Source organism: Arachis ipaensis, chromosome B10, assembly GCF_059453495.1.
Source record: "Arachis ipaensis isolate K30076 ecotype BB chromosome B10, ASM5945349v1, whole genome shotgun sequence".
NCBI classification, from domain to species: Eukaryota; Viridiplantae; Streptophyta; class Magnoliopsida; order Fabales; family Fabaceae; genus Arachis; species Arachis ipaensis.
The window spans coordinates 34,060,271-34,080,116 of record NC_142435.1 but is presented as its reverse complement, the minus strand read 5'-3'; the positions used below and the strand labels follow the sequence as shown (position 1 = coordinate 34,080,116).

The window sequence follows — 19,846 nt, the reverse complement described above, 5'->3', positions numbered from 1 at the left end:
TCTTAATAAATCGTTTTTCATTCACAACTTCGATACAACTAACTAGCAAGTGCACTGGGTCGTCCAAGTAATAAACCTTACATGAGTAAGGGTCGATCCCATGGAGATTGTTGGTATAAAGCAAGCTATGGTCATATTGTAGATCTCAGTCAGGCGGATATCAAATGGTTATGGAGTTTTCGAAAATAATAATAAATAAACAGAGAATAAAGATAGAAATACTTATGTAATTTATTGGTGGGAATTTCAAATAAGCATATAGAGATGCGTTCGTTCATCTGAACCTCTGCTTTCCTGCTATCTTCATCCAATCAGTCTTACTCCTTTCTATGGCTGGCTTTATGTAAGGACATCACCATTGTCAATGGCTACTTTTCATCCTCTCTGTGAAAATGGTCCGATGCGCTGTCACTGCATGGCTAATCATCTGGAGGCATCACCGTGGTCAATGGCTGCATCCTATCCTCTTGTGAAAATGGTCCAAATGCTCTGTCACGGCACGACTAATCATCTGAGGTTCTCGATCATACTGGAATAGGATTCACCCTCCTTTTGCGTCTGTCACTACGCCCAGCACTCGCGAGTTTGAAGTTCATCACAGTCATTCAATCCCAGAATCCTACTCGGAATACCACAGACAAGGTTTAGACTTTTCGGATTCTCATGAATGCCGCCATCAATCTAGCTTATACCACGAAGATTCTGATTAAGAGATCCAAGAGATAATCATCCAATCTAAGGTGGAACAGAAGTGGTTGTCAGGCACGCATTCGTGGGGGAATGATGATGATTGTCACGTTCATCACATTCATGTTGAAGTGCGAATGAATATCTTAGAAGCGGAAGAAGTTGAATTGAATAGAAAAACAGTAGTACTTTGCATTAATTCATGAGGAACAGCAGAGCTCCACACCTTAATCTATGGAGTGCAGAAACTCTACCGTTTGGAAATACATAAGTGAAAGGTTCAGGCATGGCCGAGAGGCCAGCCCCCAAAACGTGATCAATATGATCCAAAGATGAACTAAAAATCATAAGATGTCTAATACAATAGTAAAAAGTCCTATTTATACTAAACTAGTTACTAGGGTTTACAGAGATAAGTAATTGATGCATAAATCCACTTCCGGGGCCCACTTGGTGTGTGCTTGGGCTGAGCTTGAATGTTACATGTGCAGAGGCTCTTTCTGGAGTTGAATGCCAGGTTGTAACGTGTTTCTGGCGTTCAACTCTGGTTTGTGACGTATTTCTGGCGTTTAACTCCAGACTGCAGTGTAGAACTGGCGTTCAACGCCCTTTTGCATCATCTAAACTCGGCTAAAGTATGGACTATTATATATTGCTAGAAAGCCCTGGATGTCTACTTTCCAAAGCAATTGGAAGCGCTCCATTTTGAGTTCTATAGCTTCAGAAAATCCACTTTTAGTGCAGGGAGGTCAGAATCCAACAACATCAGTAGTCCTTCTTCAACCTCTGAATCTGATTTTTGCTCAAGTTCCTCAATTTCAGCCAGAAAATACCTGAAATCACAGAAAAACACACAAACTCATAGTAAAGTCCAGAAATGTGAATTTAACATAAAAACTAATAAAAACATCCCTAAAAGTAACTAGATCCTACTAAAAACATACTAAAAACAATGCCAAAAAGCGTATAAATTATCCCCTCATCAATCCTTTTTCTTCTGAGGCAATCTTAGTTGATCCAATGCATTTAGTTCATTGGCAAACAGGGGAGGTTCATCTCCCCAAGTCTCTTTACCAAATAAATTGGCATTCAGCTTCATGATTGCACCAAGGAAATTGGCAACTTGCTCTTCAGTAACATCCTCATTCTCTTCAGAAGAAGAATACTCATCAGAACTCATGAATGGCATAAGGAGGTTCAATGGAATCTCTATGGTCTCTAGATGAGTCTCAGATTCCTTTGGTTCCTCAGAGGGAAGCTCCTTATTGATTACTGGACGTCCCAGGAGGTCTTCCTCCTTGGGATTCACGTCCTCCCCTTCCTCCTTGGATTCGGCCATGATGGTTATATCAATGGCCTTGCACTCTCCTTTTGGATTTTCTTCTGTATTGCTTGGGAGAGCACTAGGAGGGGTTTCAGTGATCTTCTTACTCAGCTGGCCCACTTGTGCCTTCAAATTTCTAATGGAGGACCTTGTTTCATTCATGAAACTCAGAGTGGCCTTAGATAGATCAGAGACTAAGTTTGCTAAATTAGAGATACTTTGTTCAGAGTTCTCTGTCTGTTGCTGAGTGGATGATGGAAAAGGCTTGCTATTGCTAAACCTATTTCTTCCACCATTATTAAAGCCTTGTTGAGGCTTTTGTTGATCCTTCCATGAGAGATTTGGGTGATTTCTCCATGAGGGGTTATAGGTGTTTCCACAGGGTTCACCCATGTAATTTACCTCTGCTATTGCAGGGTTCTTAGGATCATAAGCTTCTTCTTCAGAAGATGCCTCTTGAGTACTGTTGGATGCAGCTTGCATTCCATTCAGACTCTGAGAAATCATATTGACTTGCTGAGTCAATATTTTATTCTGGGCCAATATGGCATTCAGAGTATCAATTTCAAGAATTCCCTTCTTCTGAGGCGTCCCATTACTCACAGGGTTCCTCTCAGAAGTGTACATGAACTGGTTATTAGCAACCATGTCAATGAGTTCTTGAGCTTCTGCAGGCATTTTCTTTAGGTGAATGGATCCACCTACAGAAGTATCCAATGACATCTTAGCTAATTCAGACAGACCATCATAGAATATATCCAGGATGGTCCATTCTGAAAGCATGTCAGAAGGACACTTTTTGGTCAGTTGCTTGTATCTCTTCCAAGCTTCATAGAGGGATTCACCTTCTTTCTGTCTGAAGGTTTGAACATCCACTCTAAGCTTGCTCAGCTTTTGAGGAGGAAAGAACTTGGCTAAGAAAGCCGTTACCAGCTTATCCCAAGAGTTCAGGCTATCTTTGGGTTGAGAGTCCAACCACACTCTAGCTCTGTCTCTTACAGCAAAAGGGAAAAGCATGAGCCTGTAGACTTCAGGATCTACTCCATTAGTCTTAACAGTATCACAGATCTGCAAAAATTCAGTTAAGAACTGAAAAGGATCTTCAGATGGAAGTCCATGAAACTTGCAGTTCTGCTGCATCAGAGAAACTAATTGAGGTTTCAGCTCAAAGTTGTTTGCTCCAATGGTAGGGATGGAGATGCTTCTTCCATGTAAATTGGAATTAGGTGCAGTAAACTCACTAAGCATCCTCCTTGCATTATTATTATTTTCGGTTGCCATCTCCTCTTCTTGTTCGAAAATTTCTGAAAGGTGCTTGCTGGGTTGTTGTAATTTAGCTTCTCTTAGTTTCCTCTTCAGAGTCCTTTCAGGTTCTGGATCTCCTTCAACAAGAATATTCTTGTCCTTGCTCCTGCTCATATGAAAAAGAGGGAACAGAAAAATAATAATAGGGATCCTTTTTACCACAGTATAGAGGTCCCTGTGTGAGTAGAAGAAAAGAAGAAGAAAAGAATGTAATGTAAGGAAAGAAACACAAGGGTGAGGAGAGCAGAGATGTGAGATGAAGAGAAGTGTTAGTAGATGAATAAATAAATAGAAGGAGATGAGAGAGAAAGAGAATTTTCGAAAATTATTTTTGAAAAATGGTTAGTGATTTTCGAAAATTAAAGGAAGAAATAAATTAAAATTGAACTTTGAAACAATTAGTTAATTAAAAAGAATTTTTGAAAAAGAGGGAGATATTTTCGAAAATTAGAGAGAGAGGGTTAGTTAGGTAGTTTTGAAAAAGATAAGAAACATACAAAAAGTTAGTTAGTTAGTTGAAACAAATTTGAAAATCAATTTTGAAAAGATAAGAAGACAAGAAGCTAGAAAAGATATTTTAAAATCAAATTTTTGAAAAAGATATGATTTTGAAAAATATAAGATAAAAAGATATTTTTGAAAATATATGATTGAAATTAGTTTTGAAAAAGATTTGATTTTTAAAATCACAATTAATGACTTGATTCACAAGAAATCACAAGATATGATTCTAGAACTTAAAGTTTGAATCTTTCTTAACAAGCAAGTAACAAGCTTGAAATTTTTGAATCAAAACATTAATTGATGATGTTATTTTCGAAAATTATGTGATAAAGATAAGAAAAAGATTTTTGAAAAATATTTTTAAAATTTTCGAAAATAACTAAGAAAAATGAAAAAGATTTGATTTTTGAAAAATATTTTGAAAAAGATAAGATTTTTAAATTGAAAATTTGATTTGACTCATAAAAACAACTAGATTTTTAAAATTTTTTTGAAGAAGTCAATCCAAATTTTCGAAATTTATAAGTGAAAAAGGGGAAGATATTTTTTTTTGATTTTTAAATTTTCAATGATGAAAGAGAAAAACATGAAAAAGACTCAATGCATGAAAATTTTTAGATCAAAATGATGAATGCATGCAAGAATGCTATGAATGTGAAGATGAACACCAAGAACACTTTGAAGATCAAGATGAACACCAAGAACTTATTTTTGAAAAATTTTTTTATCCAAAGAAAACATGCAAGACACCAAACTTAGAAATCTTTAATGCTTAGACACTAAGAATTCAAGAATGCATATGAAAAACACCATACAACACAAAACAATATAATATGAAGATCAATCAAGAAGGTTTATCAAGAACAACTTGAAGATCATGAAGAACACTATGAATGCATGAATTTTCGAAAAATGCAGAGAATTTTTAGAAAAAATGCAGTTGACACCAAACTTGAAATTGACTCAAGACTCAAACAAGAAACACAAAATATTTTTGATTTTTTATGATTTTGTGAATTTTTTGTATTTTTATTTTATATTTTTTGAAAATTAGTGTGAAAAAGAAAAATAAGGATTCCAAAATTTTTAATATGAATTTCAGGAATCTTGCACTCTTATTCTAAAGCTCCAATCTGAGGGTTAGACATGGCTTAATAGCCAGTCAAGCTTTAGCATGTAAATCTTTTGGATCTGGAACAGCAGCAGGTGGATTAGCAACAACTAGCTTGCTCTTGATAATGTTGGGTTGGAAGCCCCAGTCCAAATGAATTTAGACATGGCTTTACAGCCAGTCAGGCTTCAACATGCTTCATGAAACACTAGAATTCATTCTTAAAAAAATTTTAGAATAATTTTTGAAAACAGATGAGAAATTTTTGAAAGATTTTTGAAAATTTTTTTTTTTGAAATTTTTTTTTGAAAATAAAACAAAAAGAAAATTACCTAATCTGAGCAACACGATTAACCGTCAGTTGTCCAAACTCGAACAATCCCCGGCAACGGCGCCAAAAACTTGGTGCATGAAATTGTGATCCCCGGCAACGGCGCCAAAAACTTGGTGCACGAAATTGTGATCTCAGGCAACGGCGCCAAAAACTCTGTACGCACGTCTTAATAAATCGTTTTTGATTCACAACTTCGATACAACTAACCAGCAAGTGCACTGGGTCGTCCAAGTAATAAAACCTTACGTGAGTAAGGGTCGATCCCACGGAGATTGTTGGTATGAAGCAAGCTATGGTCATCTTGTAAATCTCAGTCAGGCGGATAATAATTGATTATGGAGTTTTCGAAAATAAATAATAAATAGACAAAAAATAAAGATAGAAATACTTATGTATATCATTGGTGAGAATTTCAGATAAGTGTATGGAGATGCGTTCGTTCCTCTGAACTTCTGCTTTCCTGCTGTCTTCATCCAATCAATCTTACTCCTTTCCATGGCTGGCTTTATATAAGGACATCACCATTGTTAATGGCTACTTTTCATCCTCTCTGTGAAAATGGTCCGATGCGCTGTCACTGCATGGCTAATCATCTGGAGGCATCACCGTGGTCAATGGCTGCATCCCATCCTCTTGTGAAAATGGTCCAAATGCTATGTCACGGCACGGCTAATCATCTGAGGTTCTCGATCATACTGGAATAGGATTTACCTTCCTTTTGCGTCTGTCACTACGCCCAGCACTCACGAGTTTGAAGTTCGTCACAGTCATTCAATCCCAGAATCCTACTCGGAATACCACAGACAAGGTTTAGACTTTCCGGATTCTCATGAATGCCGCCATCAATCTAGCTTATACCACGAAGATTCTGATTAAGAGATCCAAGAGATAATCATCCAATCTAAGGTGGAACAGAAGTGGTTGTCAGGCACGCGTTCATGGGGGAATGATGATGATTGTCACGTTCATCACATTCATGTTGAAGTGCGAATGAATATCTTAGAAGCGGAATAAGTTGAATTGAATAGAAAAACAGTAGTACTTTGCATTAATTCATGAGGAACAGCAGAGCTCCACACCTTAATCTATGGAGTGTAGATACTCTACCGTTAAAAATACATAAGTGAAAGGTTCAGGTATGGCCGAATGGCCAGCTCCCATGATCTAAGAACCAGATGTCCCAAAGATCTCTAATACAATAGTAAAAAGTCCTATTTATACTAAACTAGTTACCAGGGTTTACAGAAGTAAGTAATTGATGCATAAATCCACTTCCGGGGCCCACTTGGTGTGTGCTTGGGCTGAGCTTGAATGTTACACGTGCAGAGGCTCTTTCTGGAGTTGAACGCCAGGTTGTAATGTGTTTCTGGCGTTCAACTCTGGTTCGTAACGTGTTTCTGGCGTTTAACTCTGGTTCGTAACGTGTTTCTGGCATTTAACTCCAGACTGCAGCATAGAACTGGCGTTCAACGCCCTTTTGCATCATCTAAACTCGGCCAAAGTATGGACTATTATATATTTCTGGAAAGCCCTGGATGTCTACTTTCCAACGCAATTAAAAGCGCGCCATTTTGAGTTTTGTAGCTCAAGAAAATCCACTTTGAGTGCAGGGAGGTCAGAATCCAACAGCATCAGTAGTCCTTCTTCAACCTCTGAATCTGATTTTTGCTCAAGTCCCTCAATTTCAGCCAGAAAATACCTGAAATCACAGAAAAATACACAAACTCATAGTAAAGTCCAGAAATGTGAATTTAACATAAAAACTAATGAAAACATCCCTAAAAGTAACTAGATCCTACTAAAAACATACTAAAAACAATGCCAAAAAGCGTATAAATTATCCGCTCATCAGGAATGAATTCTTGAAACGAGGAATTAGGAATCACCTCCAGAGTACTCTTTGGACAGTTGCTCTAGTTTATGGCTATTTTAAACAGGTGAGATGAACGACACTTTAAAAATCCATTGAATACTGTTAAGCTAGTTGAGTAATCTTGTTAAATATTTGGTCACTTTACAATTTGCCAAATCCCTGCTATGCCAAAGTAACATTATGGTACTTAACTTGTGGCTTTTCTAGGACACACTAACGATATCTGGGCAGTATTTCTTACTTGCGCTCATTGCAAGGCAATCACGTCATTATGCTGGAACTAGGTTTGTAGTCTTCATTGTGTTATATTTATCTTTTTAAACACTATAACTTGTTACAACGTGATCATGTATATTCTGTGGTTGGTTATAGTGTTATACATCTGATTTTATAAAATATAGTATGAAACCTTCACAACATATGGGTTGCCTTTCTCATGATTTGGTCACTATGCCTTTGAAGTTGGAATGTGTAATGGGTACTAGATATGAAATGATACATGAAGTGTTCTTTATTTTTGCTTGTGATGCAATCATGAAAATTTGAAGGATGGGTATGTGACGAACGGATTTTTGCTAGTAAAGAATTTCACAATAAATTCTCGTTGCTAGTATAGTTTCTAAATCAACAAAGAAAATCCTTTCATACAAAAATTTTGTTGTCACAAGTAACAACCCTTTATAAAAATAATAACCAAAGTATTCAAATCTCGGGTCGTCTCTCAAGGAATTGCAGGGAAGTGTACTTATAATTGGTTATGAGATTGTATCTTTTTGGGGTTTTGAATAAGTAACAAGAAAAGTAAATTGCAAGAATTAAACTAATAGCTAATAGAGCTCTTGGCAAGGTATGAGAATTAGAAGTTCTATCCTAGCTATCCTTATCAATTGTGACATCAATTGTCCATTTCTCCCACTTAGTTAACCTTTAACTATGAAGGAAAGTCAAGTGGATGAATCAATTTGATTCCTCAGGTCCTAGTCAACTCCTAAGGAAAGACTAGCTTTAGAGGGATCCAAATCAACTAGCAACTTTCAATTATCAATCAGTAAAGGAGTTTGATAACTCAAGAGTTTCCAATTACTCAACCATAGCCAAGAGGAGGAAAATCTACTCTAAAACCCAACCAAGCATTTTGTCAAATACTTGGAAGACATAACATAAAAGCATAGAAAAGCAATAAGAGAATGTAAATACTAAAACCAACAATTGCAAAACCAATGATAACAAATAGAGCAAGAAGCAATAAACATGAAATACCTCAAATTGTATTAAATAGGAAATTGAATCTAACATGAAGAGTTCATAAATTAAATTGGGAAAATAAATATACCAACAAGAGAAATAGATAAAATAAAGTGCTAGAACTAATAAGAGTAGAAGAAAACTAAATTAAAGTAAAATAGAAATCTGAATTTGAGAAAAATTAAAGCTACGAATCCTAAAACCTAGATAGAGGCTCTCCTCTCTCTCTAGAAAACTACATCTAAAACCTAATATTATGTGAATGAAAGTTGTATGAATGAATGAATGTGATTCCCCACTCTGCAGCCTCTAATCTGTGTTTTTTGGGCTTGAAATTGGGCAAAAAACAGCCTAGAAATTGCCCCAAGCGATTTCTGATACCTCCAGCACGTGGCTTTGTCACGCATACGCGTCGCCTACGCGTACGCGTCGATGAACTTTTGCAAGGTCACGCGTACGCGTGATGCACGCGTGCGTGTCACTTAACTGCATGGAAACTATGGGAAATTGCATATTATTTTGAAGCCCCGGATGTTAGCTTTCCAACGCAACTAGAACTGCCTCATTTGGACCTCTGTAGCTTAAGTTATGATCGATTTAGTACGAAGAGGTCAGGCTTGACAGCTTAGCAATTGCTTCAACTTCTTGTATTCCTTCCACTTTTGTCTGCTTCCTTTCTATCCTCTAAGCCATTCTTACCCTATAAACTCTAAAAACACTTAACACATATATCACGGCATTGAATGGTAATAAAAGAGGATTAAAATTAGCAAATTTAAGGCCAAAGAAGTATGTTTTCAATCATAGCATAAAATTAGGAAGGAAAATGTAAAACATGCGAATTATATGAATAAGTGTGAGTTTAGTGGATAAAATCCACTCAATTGAGCACAAGATGTACCACGAAATAGTGGTGCATCAATATGGCTGCAAGTGTTCTTTATCTTTTCTCCCATAACTTCTTTCCTTTCACGTGTTAGTGTCCTTATGTTTGCTAATAAAAGCATTTCTTCCCACTAGACTTCAATTGATGCTGCAAACTATGACGGGGTGCTGTTACTGGGTGGAAGAGCGCCAGAGTATCTTGCTCATGATCCTCTTGTTGTGGCACTAGTGATCAAGTTTTTCAGTTCTGGAAAAGCGCTTGCTTCCATTTGCCATAGACAGTTGATTCTGGTGGCTGCGAGTGTAGCTAAAGATCACAAGTGCATCGCTTTTTCTCCTGTTAAACTGGCATCAGTTGCCTCCGGTGCTCATTGGGTTGAACCAGACACCATGGCAGGAACAGTGGTAGATGGTAATCTCATTACTGTCGCCACTTATGAAAGGCACTCTGAATTTATTCAGCACTTTGTAAAGGCACTAGCAGGTAACATAAGTGGCTCCAACAAAAAAATCTTCTTTCTTTGTACAGTATGTTCAAATGATTTTCAAGCACACAACTGATAGGGACTTAGTACTCAGGGCACTAAGGTCTTTGTTTATTCTCTTTTCTTTTATTTATTTTAATTTGAGATTTAATTTGTAATCCTCTTTATATTCATTGATACATGGAAATTAGTATTTTAGACATGTTTCATTTTTTTCTCTATTGTTGAATGATTGTTCAATTGGATAGTTGGATCTATTGTTTTATGTACTAATATACTATATCATTATAGTGCTTGTGAATCTTTAGATGTATTTACTTTGCTTTGCTAGAATATTTTTTAATTTAGTATAATTGTGTATTTATTTTTATTTTATAATATTTAACTCATTTAATTAAAATACAGAATTATATATGTAATCATATTATTAAATATTATGTTGTACAAAAAATTATTAAAATATTATATATATATATATATATATATATATATATATATATATATATATACAGAAAATAAAAAAAAAAACAATGAGGGACCTATGGCTACACTTATAAATGATAGCCATAGTATACAATGTGGCTACGCTTTACAAGTGATGCAGTAGCGTTGAAAAGCGTAGCCTATTCTAGTAAAAATGGAAGCTGAAAAGCGTAGTCTTTAGTCCTGGACAGCATTACTTGAAAAGTGCACCCTATTCCCAAATGCCAAAAGCGTAGCCCTTGGTGCAGAAAAGCGTAGCCTTTGAGAATAGGCAACGACCGAATAGGCATCCCCCACTAAAGCGTCTCCATAACCCGAAAAGCGTAGCCTTAGCCTAAGGCATCATTGTTTTTCACTTTTGGCTACACTTTTCAAGTGTACTTGAATGAGTGTTTTTCTTGTAGTGTTTAGAACAGTCGTGATACTTTGTCGTCATTTGCTTTATGGCTAGAGATAAGGCTTAGGATGATAGGGTGTTACACTCTGCATCTTGAAAAAGACTGATAGTTCATGTGTCTGTAGATGTAGAGCCATGAACAAATATTGGTGCCTTTTATTGAAGGAATATAAGTTTCTGTTGCAATACTGGCCGACTTTTTTCCTAAATCAACACACACTTTTATTGCATATTTGGTTCCCTCAATGGAAAAGCATTAATAATGCAATTTTCAGTGTTAATACAAAGGAGAGATTGACTAGACTAGGCGTTCTTAGGTCCAGTGATAATATCTGTGTTCTATGCAACAAGGAGGTAGAGTCGGTGGAGCATTTATTCCTCCGATGTGAGCTAACATGGCAGGTGTGGTGTAGTTGTTTGAGGTATTTTGGGGAGGTGTGGTCTATGCCTGGAACCATAAAGGAACTGTTCGAGCGGTGGGCCGGTAGGCATAAGCGGAAACAAGATCAGAAGAAATGGTTGCCGGGATTCTTTGCAGTTATTTGGAACATTTGGGCGGAACGCAATGCTAGGATCTTCAATACTCAGAAAACAGGTGTGGAGTTCGTAATAAGAAAGACGATTCTGAGCTACAACGAATGGACTACGAGTGATCCATAGGGGTTGATGGCATGGCTGAAAGTTAAAAATTTTATGTATTTTTATTAAGTACTTGTTGTTTCTACTGTTGCTCCATTTTAGTGTGTTGAGCTTACTTTATTTCCAAAAAAAAAATACTTTAACAGGTGCATCAAAGGTATTGTCGCTACCAACACAGTTAAAAAACTGTAATTATTTTACCATTGTGGGTTCTTATCATGGGAATGTTTGCCTAACGTTCACTAATGGAGGCCGCAAGAACATGCTACTCATCTAGAACATCCTAACTTGCAATGTCTGTGAATTACCTCAACCACGCGTCTTTTTCAAGCACCAACATGTGTCTCAATCTTTGCCTTTGCATATTATCCATCCATGACACACTATTGCGTTGTACATGCCTTCAAGCAAAAATTTTATGACACACAAATTTGGTATACAATCTGGAATAGCAAAGTGCAAAAATGAAAATCAAAGAGAGTTGCCAATGGTGATATCAGCAAAGTTGGGCCTGACTACGTTTCACTGAATGAGTTAGTCATTTGGATTAATTTTGGTGGTCTAAATCTTCATAATCCTGAATCTATCCTGATATTCTCCATGAATAGCTACAAGTGGCATCATATTCGAATTCCTAACAAAGCAAAGTCAGATTACAATAAATTGGTAACGGTCAAGGATAAGGTTTGCTACATGTCCTAACCAACTAGCAAAGATCACTACAACGTACTAATATGGTGCCTTGAAATGAAACACAAGAAGATTGCTTTTGATGGAATCCTCTATATGAACTAGAAAGTTTTAAGCTATATGAACAGCCCCTACTATTTATTCATGAGGAGATTAATTTTAACAAAAGAAGAAAGATAAACAGGAGTTCCTGTGAAAGATATTATTCTTTCATGATGCTCATGGGATCCATATGAATGACAACACATATATTATGGGAGCTGGCTAACTGAAATCGAAGTAAAGCGAATCATTCTTCACATACCAGCGTTGTTTCCAGTTTAATCCAAAAATTAGAGTGCAATGTTAAATCCAAACTCATCACGTGTCCAATCAGCTCTAAAGTGAGTATCAAAGAATATGGAGAATGTAAAATATAAAAGTTTGTTTATGCTAAATGTTAAATTATCTAAAATAGAGATAATCATAATTTCCATGCAATGAATAGTTTGCTCCCGTTTTACTTCTATTACAAAGATTCCCTTGCCACATTTAATTTATATGATTAGCTTATTGTGTTTCCTCAATGTGAGTTCAATTATGAAAGTGTTAAGCATTCAACATAAGGTGATTATAATCCAAATCAAAGTTTGAACTTTAAAAATTAGTGATTATTAGAAGATTAAGTATGTTACCCAAGTTTGACATAAGTGAGATGTGTAAAAGTAAATTCAATGAAAAATTAACACCAACTGTGTGCATATTTAGTAAAACAAAACTGTTGAGGTGTAAAAATCTAGCAAGAAACTAATTATATAGGATTGCTACACATCCAAGTATTTTTTCATCTAAGTTTATCCAAGTAGGTCCAACACCAACAAAAACCACTCTCATTAAAAGAGCGTCATTACACGCGCTTTTTCTTCTTCTTCTCCCCCGCGTTTCTTCTTCTTCTTTCAAATACACGCATACGACCTCTTCTTCTTCTTCTTCTTTCAAATTCACGCATACCTCCTCATCCTCCTCCTCCTCTTCACGCATACCAATAACACCAATATTTTGTTAATGAATTATTTTTCCAATTGAATTGAATGGAATGCAATTGCTAAATTGAATTGAATTGAATTGAATTGATAATCTCTAAATTGTAGACACAGGTGTTTTGAATTTGATTTTATATAATGGATAATGTTCCGTTCATTTAGTACTATACCGCTGTTTCACCTTAATAACGTATTCGGTTCATTATGCAGAAAGCTATTTTGAATTTGATTTTATATAATGGATAATGTTCCATTCATTTAGTACTATACAATTGATTCACCTTAATAACATGTTCGGGTCATTATGCAGAAAGCTGTTTTGAATTTGATTTTATATAATGAATGATGTTCCGTTCATTTAGTACTATACAATTGTTTCACCTTAATAACGTGTTCGATTCATTATGAATTGAATTGAATTGAATGGACGCAGGTGTTTTGAATTGAATTGAATTGATAATATCTAAATTGTAAACACATGTGTTTTGAATTTGATTTTATATAATGGATAATGTTCTGTTCATTTAGTATTATACAATTTTTTCACCTTAATAACATGTTCGGTTCATTATGCAGAAAGCTGTTTTGAATTTGATTTTATATAATGAATAATGTTTTGTTCATTTAGTACTATACAATTGTTTCACCTTAATAACGTGTTCGATTCATTATGAATTGAATTGAATTGAATGGACGCAGGTGTTCTGAATTGATTTGAATTGATAATCTCTAAATTGTAGACACAGGTGTTTTGAATTTGATTTTATATAATGGATAATGTTCCATTCATTTAGTACTATACAATTGTTTCACCTTAATAACGTGTTCGGTTCATTATGCAGAAAGCTATTTTGAATTTGATTTTATATAATGGATAATGTTCCGTTCATTTAGTACTATACAGTTGTTTCAGCTTAATAACATGTTTGGTTCATTATGAATTGAATAAAATTGTTTTGAATTGAATGGACGCAGGTATTCTGAATTGAATTAAATTGAATTGATAATCTCTAAGAGGAGGAGAAGAAAGAGGAGGAGAAGAAGAGGAAAAGAAGAAAAACCTGCATGTGCAAATTTGGAAGAAGAAGTCTGCGTGTGCTTCGTTGGAAGAAGAAGAAGAAAGAGGAGGAGAAGAAGAAGGAGGAGAAGAAGAAGGGAAGAAGAAGAACTTGCGCGAATTTGGAAGAAGAAGAAGAAATACGAGGAGGAGGAGAAGGAGAAGGAAAAAGAAACGGAGAAGGAGAAGGAGAAGGAGCGCGTGATTTGAAAAGTTGTTACAACAACTTAGATAGACTTCAATAAGGATTTTGTTTGGATGTAGAGTTTTATTCCTAATTATATTTATATACTTAAAGGCAATCTAATAGTAAGTTTTCACTAAATTTGATAAATCTAAGGCTGCCTTAAAAGAATGGACAAATTTTTTTCTTAAAAAATAGCTCAATAGTACTCCCGCCACTTTTTTTTAGTAGTAGAAACTGCGAGTTGCCTCTTACTAAGTACAAATGTCATTATCAATTCAAGGATTTCCAAAAAATTTCCATTAAAACCAACTAAGTTGCATGCTTATCAAGGCATCATATCTATGGTCTGACTTAACAGCTTTAGCTAGAGCAGATTCTTGTGTTTCCAGTTGCAATGCAATTCATAAGGAAAATAAAAAAAATTTCAATCAACCTGAATAAACATGAAGCATTAGAAAGTTTTTGGAATCCATTGGAACCACAAAAATCAAAGCTTCAGGATTGCAACTCTAGGATGAACCACTCAAACCATGATCTTTAGAATGCAAAACAAGCAAGGCACAACAAATTGGTGAAGCTAGCTAGAAAAAAAAGGAAGCTAATTCATTCCAATCACAAAGGTGCTTCTAACATATATGCTTACATTGGATGAGCAGTTTTCTCCATGCTACCTGTCTATTGTCTTTCAACATTTATACACATTTTCTTCTCTTTTATCATGCTTTGTAGAGCAGCAGGGCATCTCATCTCACAACAGAAAAATGTATCCACAAATGATCAAGCTAATTATTCTTCACTTTAGCAATCTCAGAACAAAACACCTTTGAAAGAGTTACCAATACGCATGGTGCAAGGTATGTTAAATAAATGGTTTATGATTTAAAAAGAACTTTGATGCACAATAAAATGAATAGTTTATCTACTTGAAATGAGTTCCTACCGTGTAAACTTATTATTATTATTATTATTATTATTATTATTATTATTATTATTATTATTAGTGATTCTGAAAAATATTGTTTCAAACTCCAACAATCAAATTAGGGGGCCAACTCCTGTGAATGAATCTAACAATCCCATCTTGAAGTGTAACTTCAGAAGGTAATTCGAAAATCCAGAGATTATTAGTAATATCAATGAAGTTTTAACTAATGAATCAGCCATTGTAGGGGACAAACACTCAGCTTCCAATTCGGTCATCAACAGGAATATAGTTGAAGGTATCAATTGTGACGAATTCCATGCAACTTATTATTTTTTTTAGAAAGATAGCATTCAAATTTTGATTTAATACATGCATTATTGTCCGGGAAACAAAAAAACATGCACCTTATTTTAGCTCTAACTTAGTTCGACACCCATGCTTAAAAGCCTCCAAAAAGTGTAACTCCAGGACGTCACATTTTGATTGCATCTTCAAATGACATCACCCAATTAAATTCATCCCATCTTGCACCAATACATCTCTGCTGCCACCCAAAGGTAGTAATCTGCTTTCATTTTTATTAATAAAATTTCAAGAATCCTTATCTATTCTCATGTAAATATGTTAGCATAATAATAATATAGGAGAACATAATAAATGGTCTATATTCCTTTTTAGTGCAAACAAGCTTTCAAATGCTTACCTCAAATGGAAGTGAAATTCCTAACATTGTTGAAACCTCTTTTGGAGGCCTAAGTTCGAGAGGCTAGCTTCTAATTGCATCGTCAGTTGATACAATCTACTTAGTATCAACTCCTTTCCACAGCTCCATTTCATTTCACACCAACACAGATAACACATAATGCTATTTTTCTAATAGTCTAAGTATGACTTTGGAAAACATATATATTTTTTGTTGACAGAAACTAATTTGAACAACTTTAAACAAACAATAACATTAAATTACACCTACTAAATAAAGTATTAAATTTTTCTTCCCAGAGTCAGTAACACATGGAGTTGATGTCAATACATACAACTGATGAGCGGATATTTTATATGCTTTTTGGCATCACTTTCATATAGTTTTTAGTAGTTTTTATTTAGTTTTTATTAAGTTTTTATAGGTTTTAATGTTAAATTCATATTTTTGGATTCTACTATGAGTTTTTGTATTTTTGGACAATTTCAAGTATTTTCTGGCTGAAATTGAGGAGATGGAGCAAAAGGTTGATTTAGAGACAGAGAAAGCACTGCAGATGCTGTCTGGATCTGACCTGCCTACACTCGGAAGAGATTTTCTGGAGTTACAAAAGTCCAAATAAAGCACTCTCAACGGCTATGAAAATCTGACTTTCAGAGCTTTCCAGCAATATATAATAGTCTATACTTTGCTTCGGATTAGAAGGCTCAAAACTGGCGTCCAATGCCAGCTTCCTGCCCCCTTCCAGGCATCCAGTGCCCAAAGAGCAGAGACCAATGTACAAACGCCCAAAGAGGACCCACTAGCTGGCGTTCCACACCTCAGAGACCTTATAGCACGTGTATCTCATCAAAACTCAGCCCAAACACTTACCAATGGGCCCCAGACGTGGATTTTAGCACTAAAAAGACTATTTTACCCTTACTAGTCATTTGTTTAGTATTTAAGGGATTTTATTTATGTAATTCTGACACCTTTGGATCACCATTCAGCATATTTTCATTTATTCTATTGTATTTTCTTATCAGTATGAGTTTCTAAACCTCCTAGGTTGAGGGGAGGAGCCCTGCTGAGTCCTATGAATTAATAAAAGTATTACTGTTTCTCTTCGATCCGTGTTTGATTAATTCTAAGATGTATATTCGATCTTCATCATGGTGAATAGGATGATCTGAAAAATTAGCTCTATTCATCACATTAAGACGAACGTGCCTGATAAACACCTGCGTCTACTTGGGTTCAGAATGCGTCTTTCATCGGATAATGACGAGCCAACAGCTATGTTTATACATCTCAGATGGCTAATCCACGACTTCGTTGGGGACTTTTTGAGACATCAGTTCAGTCGATTTTTAGGGAGATTAGGGTCTTTGTGGTAGAGGCTAGAACCCAAGGTGCAACATTCTCTGATCCGGAAGATCTGACCTTGTCTGTGGCGTTTTGAGTAGGATCATTAAGGAGAATGAACTGTACGAGCTTCACCCTCAATCAGAATGGATCCGCACTAAACCTGGGATTCAGATCTGGAGGAGCATTGGCAGCTGCTCAAACCAGTGTCAATCACATACAGCATGCAATTGAAGAAATCACTCACAAGCAAAGAGAGCAGTAATACCGGAGTTAATTCAGAAAGGCAAAGCAACTCCAATCCTCAACTCTATTCCTATCCATGTTTACCTTCCAATATAACAAGTACTTATACAAAGTTAAATCAAATCTTTCTGATCCACCTAACTAAGACCTGCAAGATAACCATAGCTTGCTTCAAACCACAACAATGTTCTGAAAACCGGTTCGAATTGGCCAGTCGAACCGGTCGAACCGTTAGCAAACACGGTTCGGATAGAAGGCAAAACCGTCAAATCTAAAAACCGTAGTTGGACCGCCGAACTGGCCGGTAACCGGCCAGTTTTTAAATTTTGCCAAAAAACGTACGCGTTTTGACTTGGCCCTTAAAAGGGGAACCCTAGGACTCTTTCACGCAGACACCCACACTGCACAGAGCCACTCTCGAGGCTCCCCTCCAGCCCTCCATTCTCACCTCTCGCTTTCACCACGTCCAGTCTCCACCGCGAGCTTCCGTCACAACCTCCATTCAGCCACCGCCACCGTCGCAAGGTCCTTGGAAGTCACTCACCGTCGCAAGTTTCTTTCAGCCAGCTTTTCGTTCGCGCAGCCAGCTTTCCTTTCAGCCGTCAAAATCGCAGCCACTGCCAGCACCAGTTGCTGTCATGCAGTCTTCTTGCCGGCGCCAGCTCTGTTCGACCCTTCCACCCCAGCCATTGTCCTTGTCGCCGCTAGCTCTGCACTCTTCCCTCTCTTCCACTAACCCTAGGTATAAATTTTGTTTTTTGTAATAATAATTGTTGAAGTATTCATTTATTATTGGTTTTAAACCTTACTGTTGATTGCTTGAAGCATGATTAATTGTTGAAGCATTGATTAATTGTTGGTTCTAAAGTCTAAACCTAGCTGTTGATTGCTTGAAGCATGATTAATTGTTGAAGCTGATTGCTTGAAGCATGATTAAATGATTAATTATTAAAGCTGATTGCTTGAAGCATGATTAATTGTTGAAGCATTGATTAATTATTGGTTCTAAATTCTAAACCTTGCTATTAATTTCTTGAAGCATGATTAATTGTTGAAGCATTGATAATTGATTAGTTGTTGGGTGCTAAACCTTAATAATTAACATTTTTGCTTAATTAGATCCTTATAGATGCACACACGCAAGCTAAGATTGAAGTATTTATAGTTTTCTGTATCTGTGTGTGCAGGGTTGCATGCAATTATCCACACGAGAACATAACATTCAAGATAGATGAGAGTAGCAGCAACCCTAATTACTTGGCATTTGTGATTTGGTATCAACAGGGAATTAGAGACATAACTACTGTCCAGCTTTATGAGGTATACTATATATATACACATTCTCCTACTTCTAAATTATTCTGCTGAATCAAGTAGTTAACGTCAAGAGTAGTTGAAATTTGAGTCTTCAACATCTTACACTAATGCTACTATCCTATGTAATGAAATAGTGGTTATTGTTGTGGCTCAAAAAATTATTTTTCATTATATATATTGCATTGGAATCACTAAATAGACACCCTCACAAAAACAATTACTGGAAACTCTTTATTGTGTTTTATATATGTATGTAAGAATTAAGTTCCTAGTATATAACTAATATGTATAAAACATTATTGAACAATTAGTCAGTAATATTTAAAAATGTTGGTTAAAAATATTGTATTAGACTATTAAACTAAAGGCATTAAACTGTTGACTAAAAGTGTCAGCTAATATGAATTAAAATTGTTGACTCCTAAACTTTTTTCATTGTGGATGGTACTAGCAGCTAGTATTATTGATCATACATATAACTATTATGCAGACTGAGAATTTTGAGTGCAAGCTGCTAGATTGGAGCCATGGTGCAGTGTGGAGTAGCACCTGCGGCAGTGATGGCATTGATTAGTTGATTAGTTGATTAGTGTTCATGAGAGCATACATGTTCAATAACCATTATAGAGTTTCCATATCACCTACAGATTTGTTGTTTGCATATGTTGTAATATGAAATGAAATTTTGGCAAGAGACAACTTCTTTGGATGTCTGGTGCCATTGATTTTTATGGCTCTGTTTGGTGATGTCCATTTTAGATGCATGAACAGGAACCTTGTGTAACACCCTAATTAGCCTAAGCTTTACCTCGTGTCGTAAAGCAAAGGTAAATCAGATATTACGACAGTTCTAAGGTCATACATAATACATATATAGAAAGAATAGTATAATCTAGAAGCCTGATGAAAGATATAGCTCAAAAACAGGATTTCAAAAGCGCAAAACGTACTAACAAAGATACTAACCTAAAGAATAAGATACACATAAGAAATATCAAAATATAGTAGTGTAATATCATAAGAATCTAGCCACGGCTCGCGGAGTTTAAGCCGGCTAGCCATATACAGATATACAGAACC

At 35.8% G+C, this 19,846-nt stretch overlaps 1 non-coding gene across 1 annotated transcript; it reads left to right on the top strand.

The window, feature by feature from the left end:
* Window positions 1–2,788: 2,788 nt before the first annotated feature.
* Window positions 2,789–2,896, top strand: LOC148579650 (small nucleolar RNA R71). The gene has a single exon (XR_015897996.1). It is a non-coding gene; the product is annotated as a small nucleolar RNA R71 (small nucleolar RNA).
* Window positions 2,897–19,846: the final 16,950 nt, after the last annotated feature.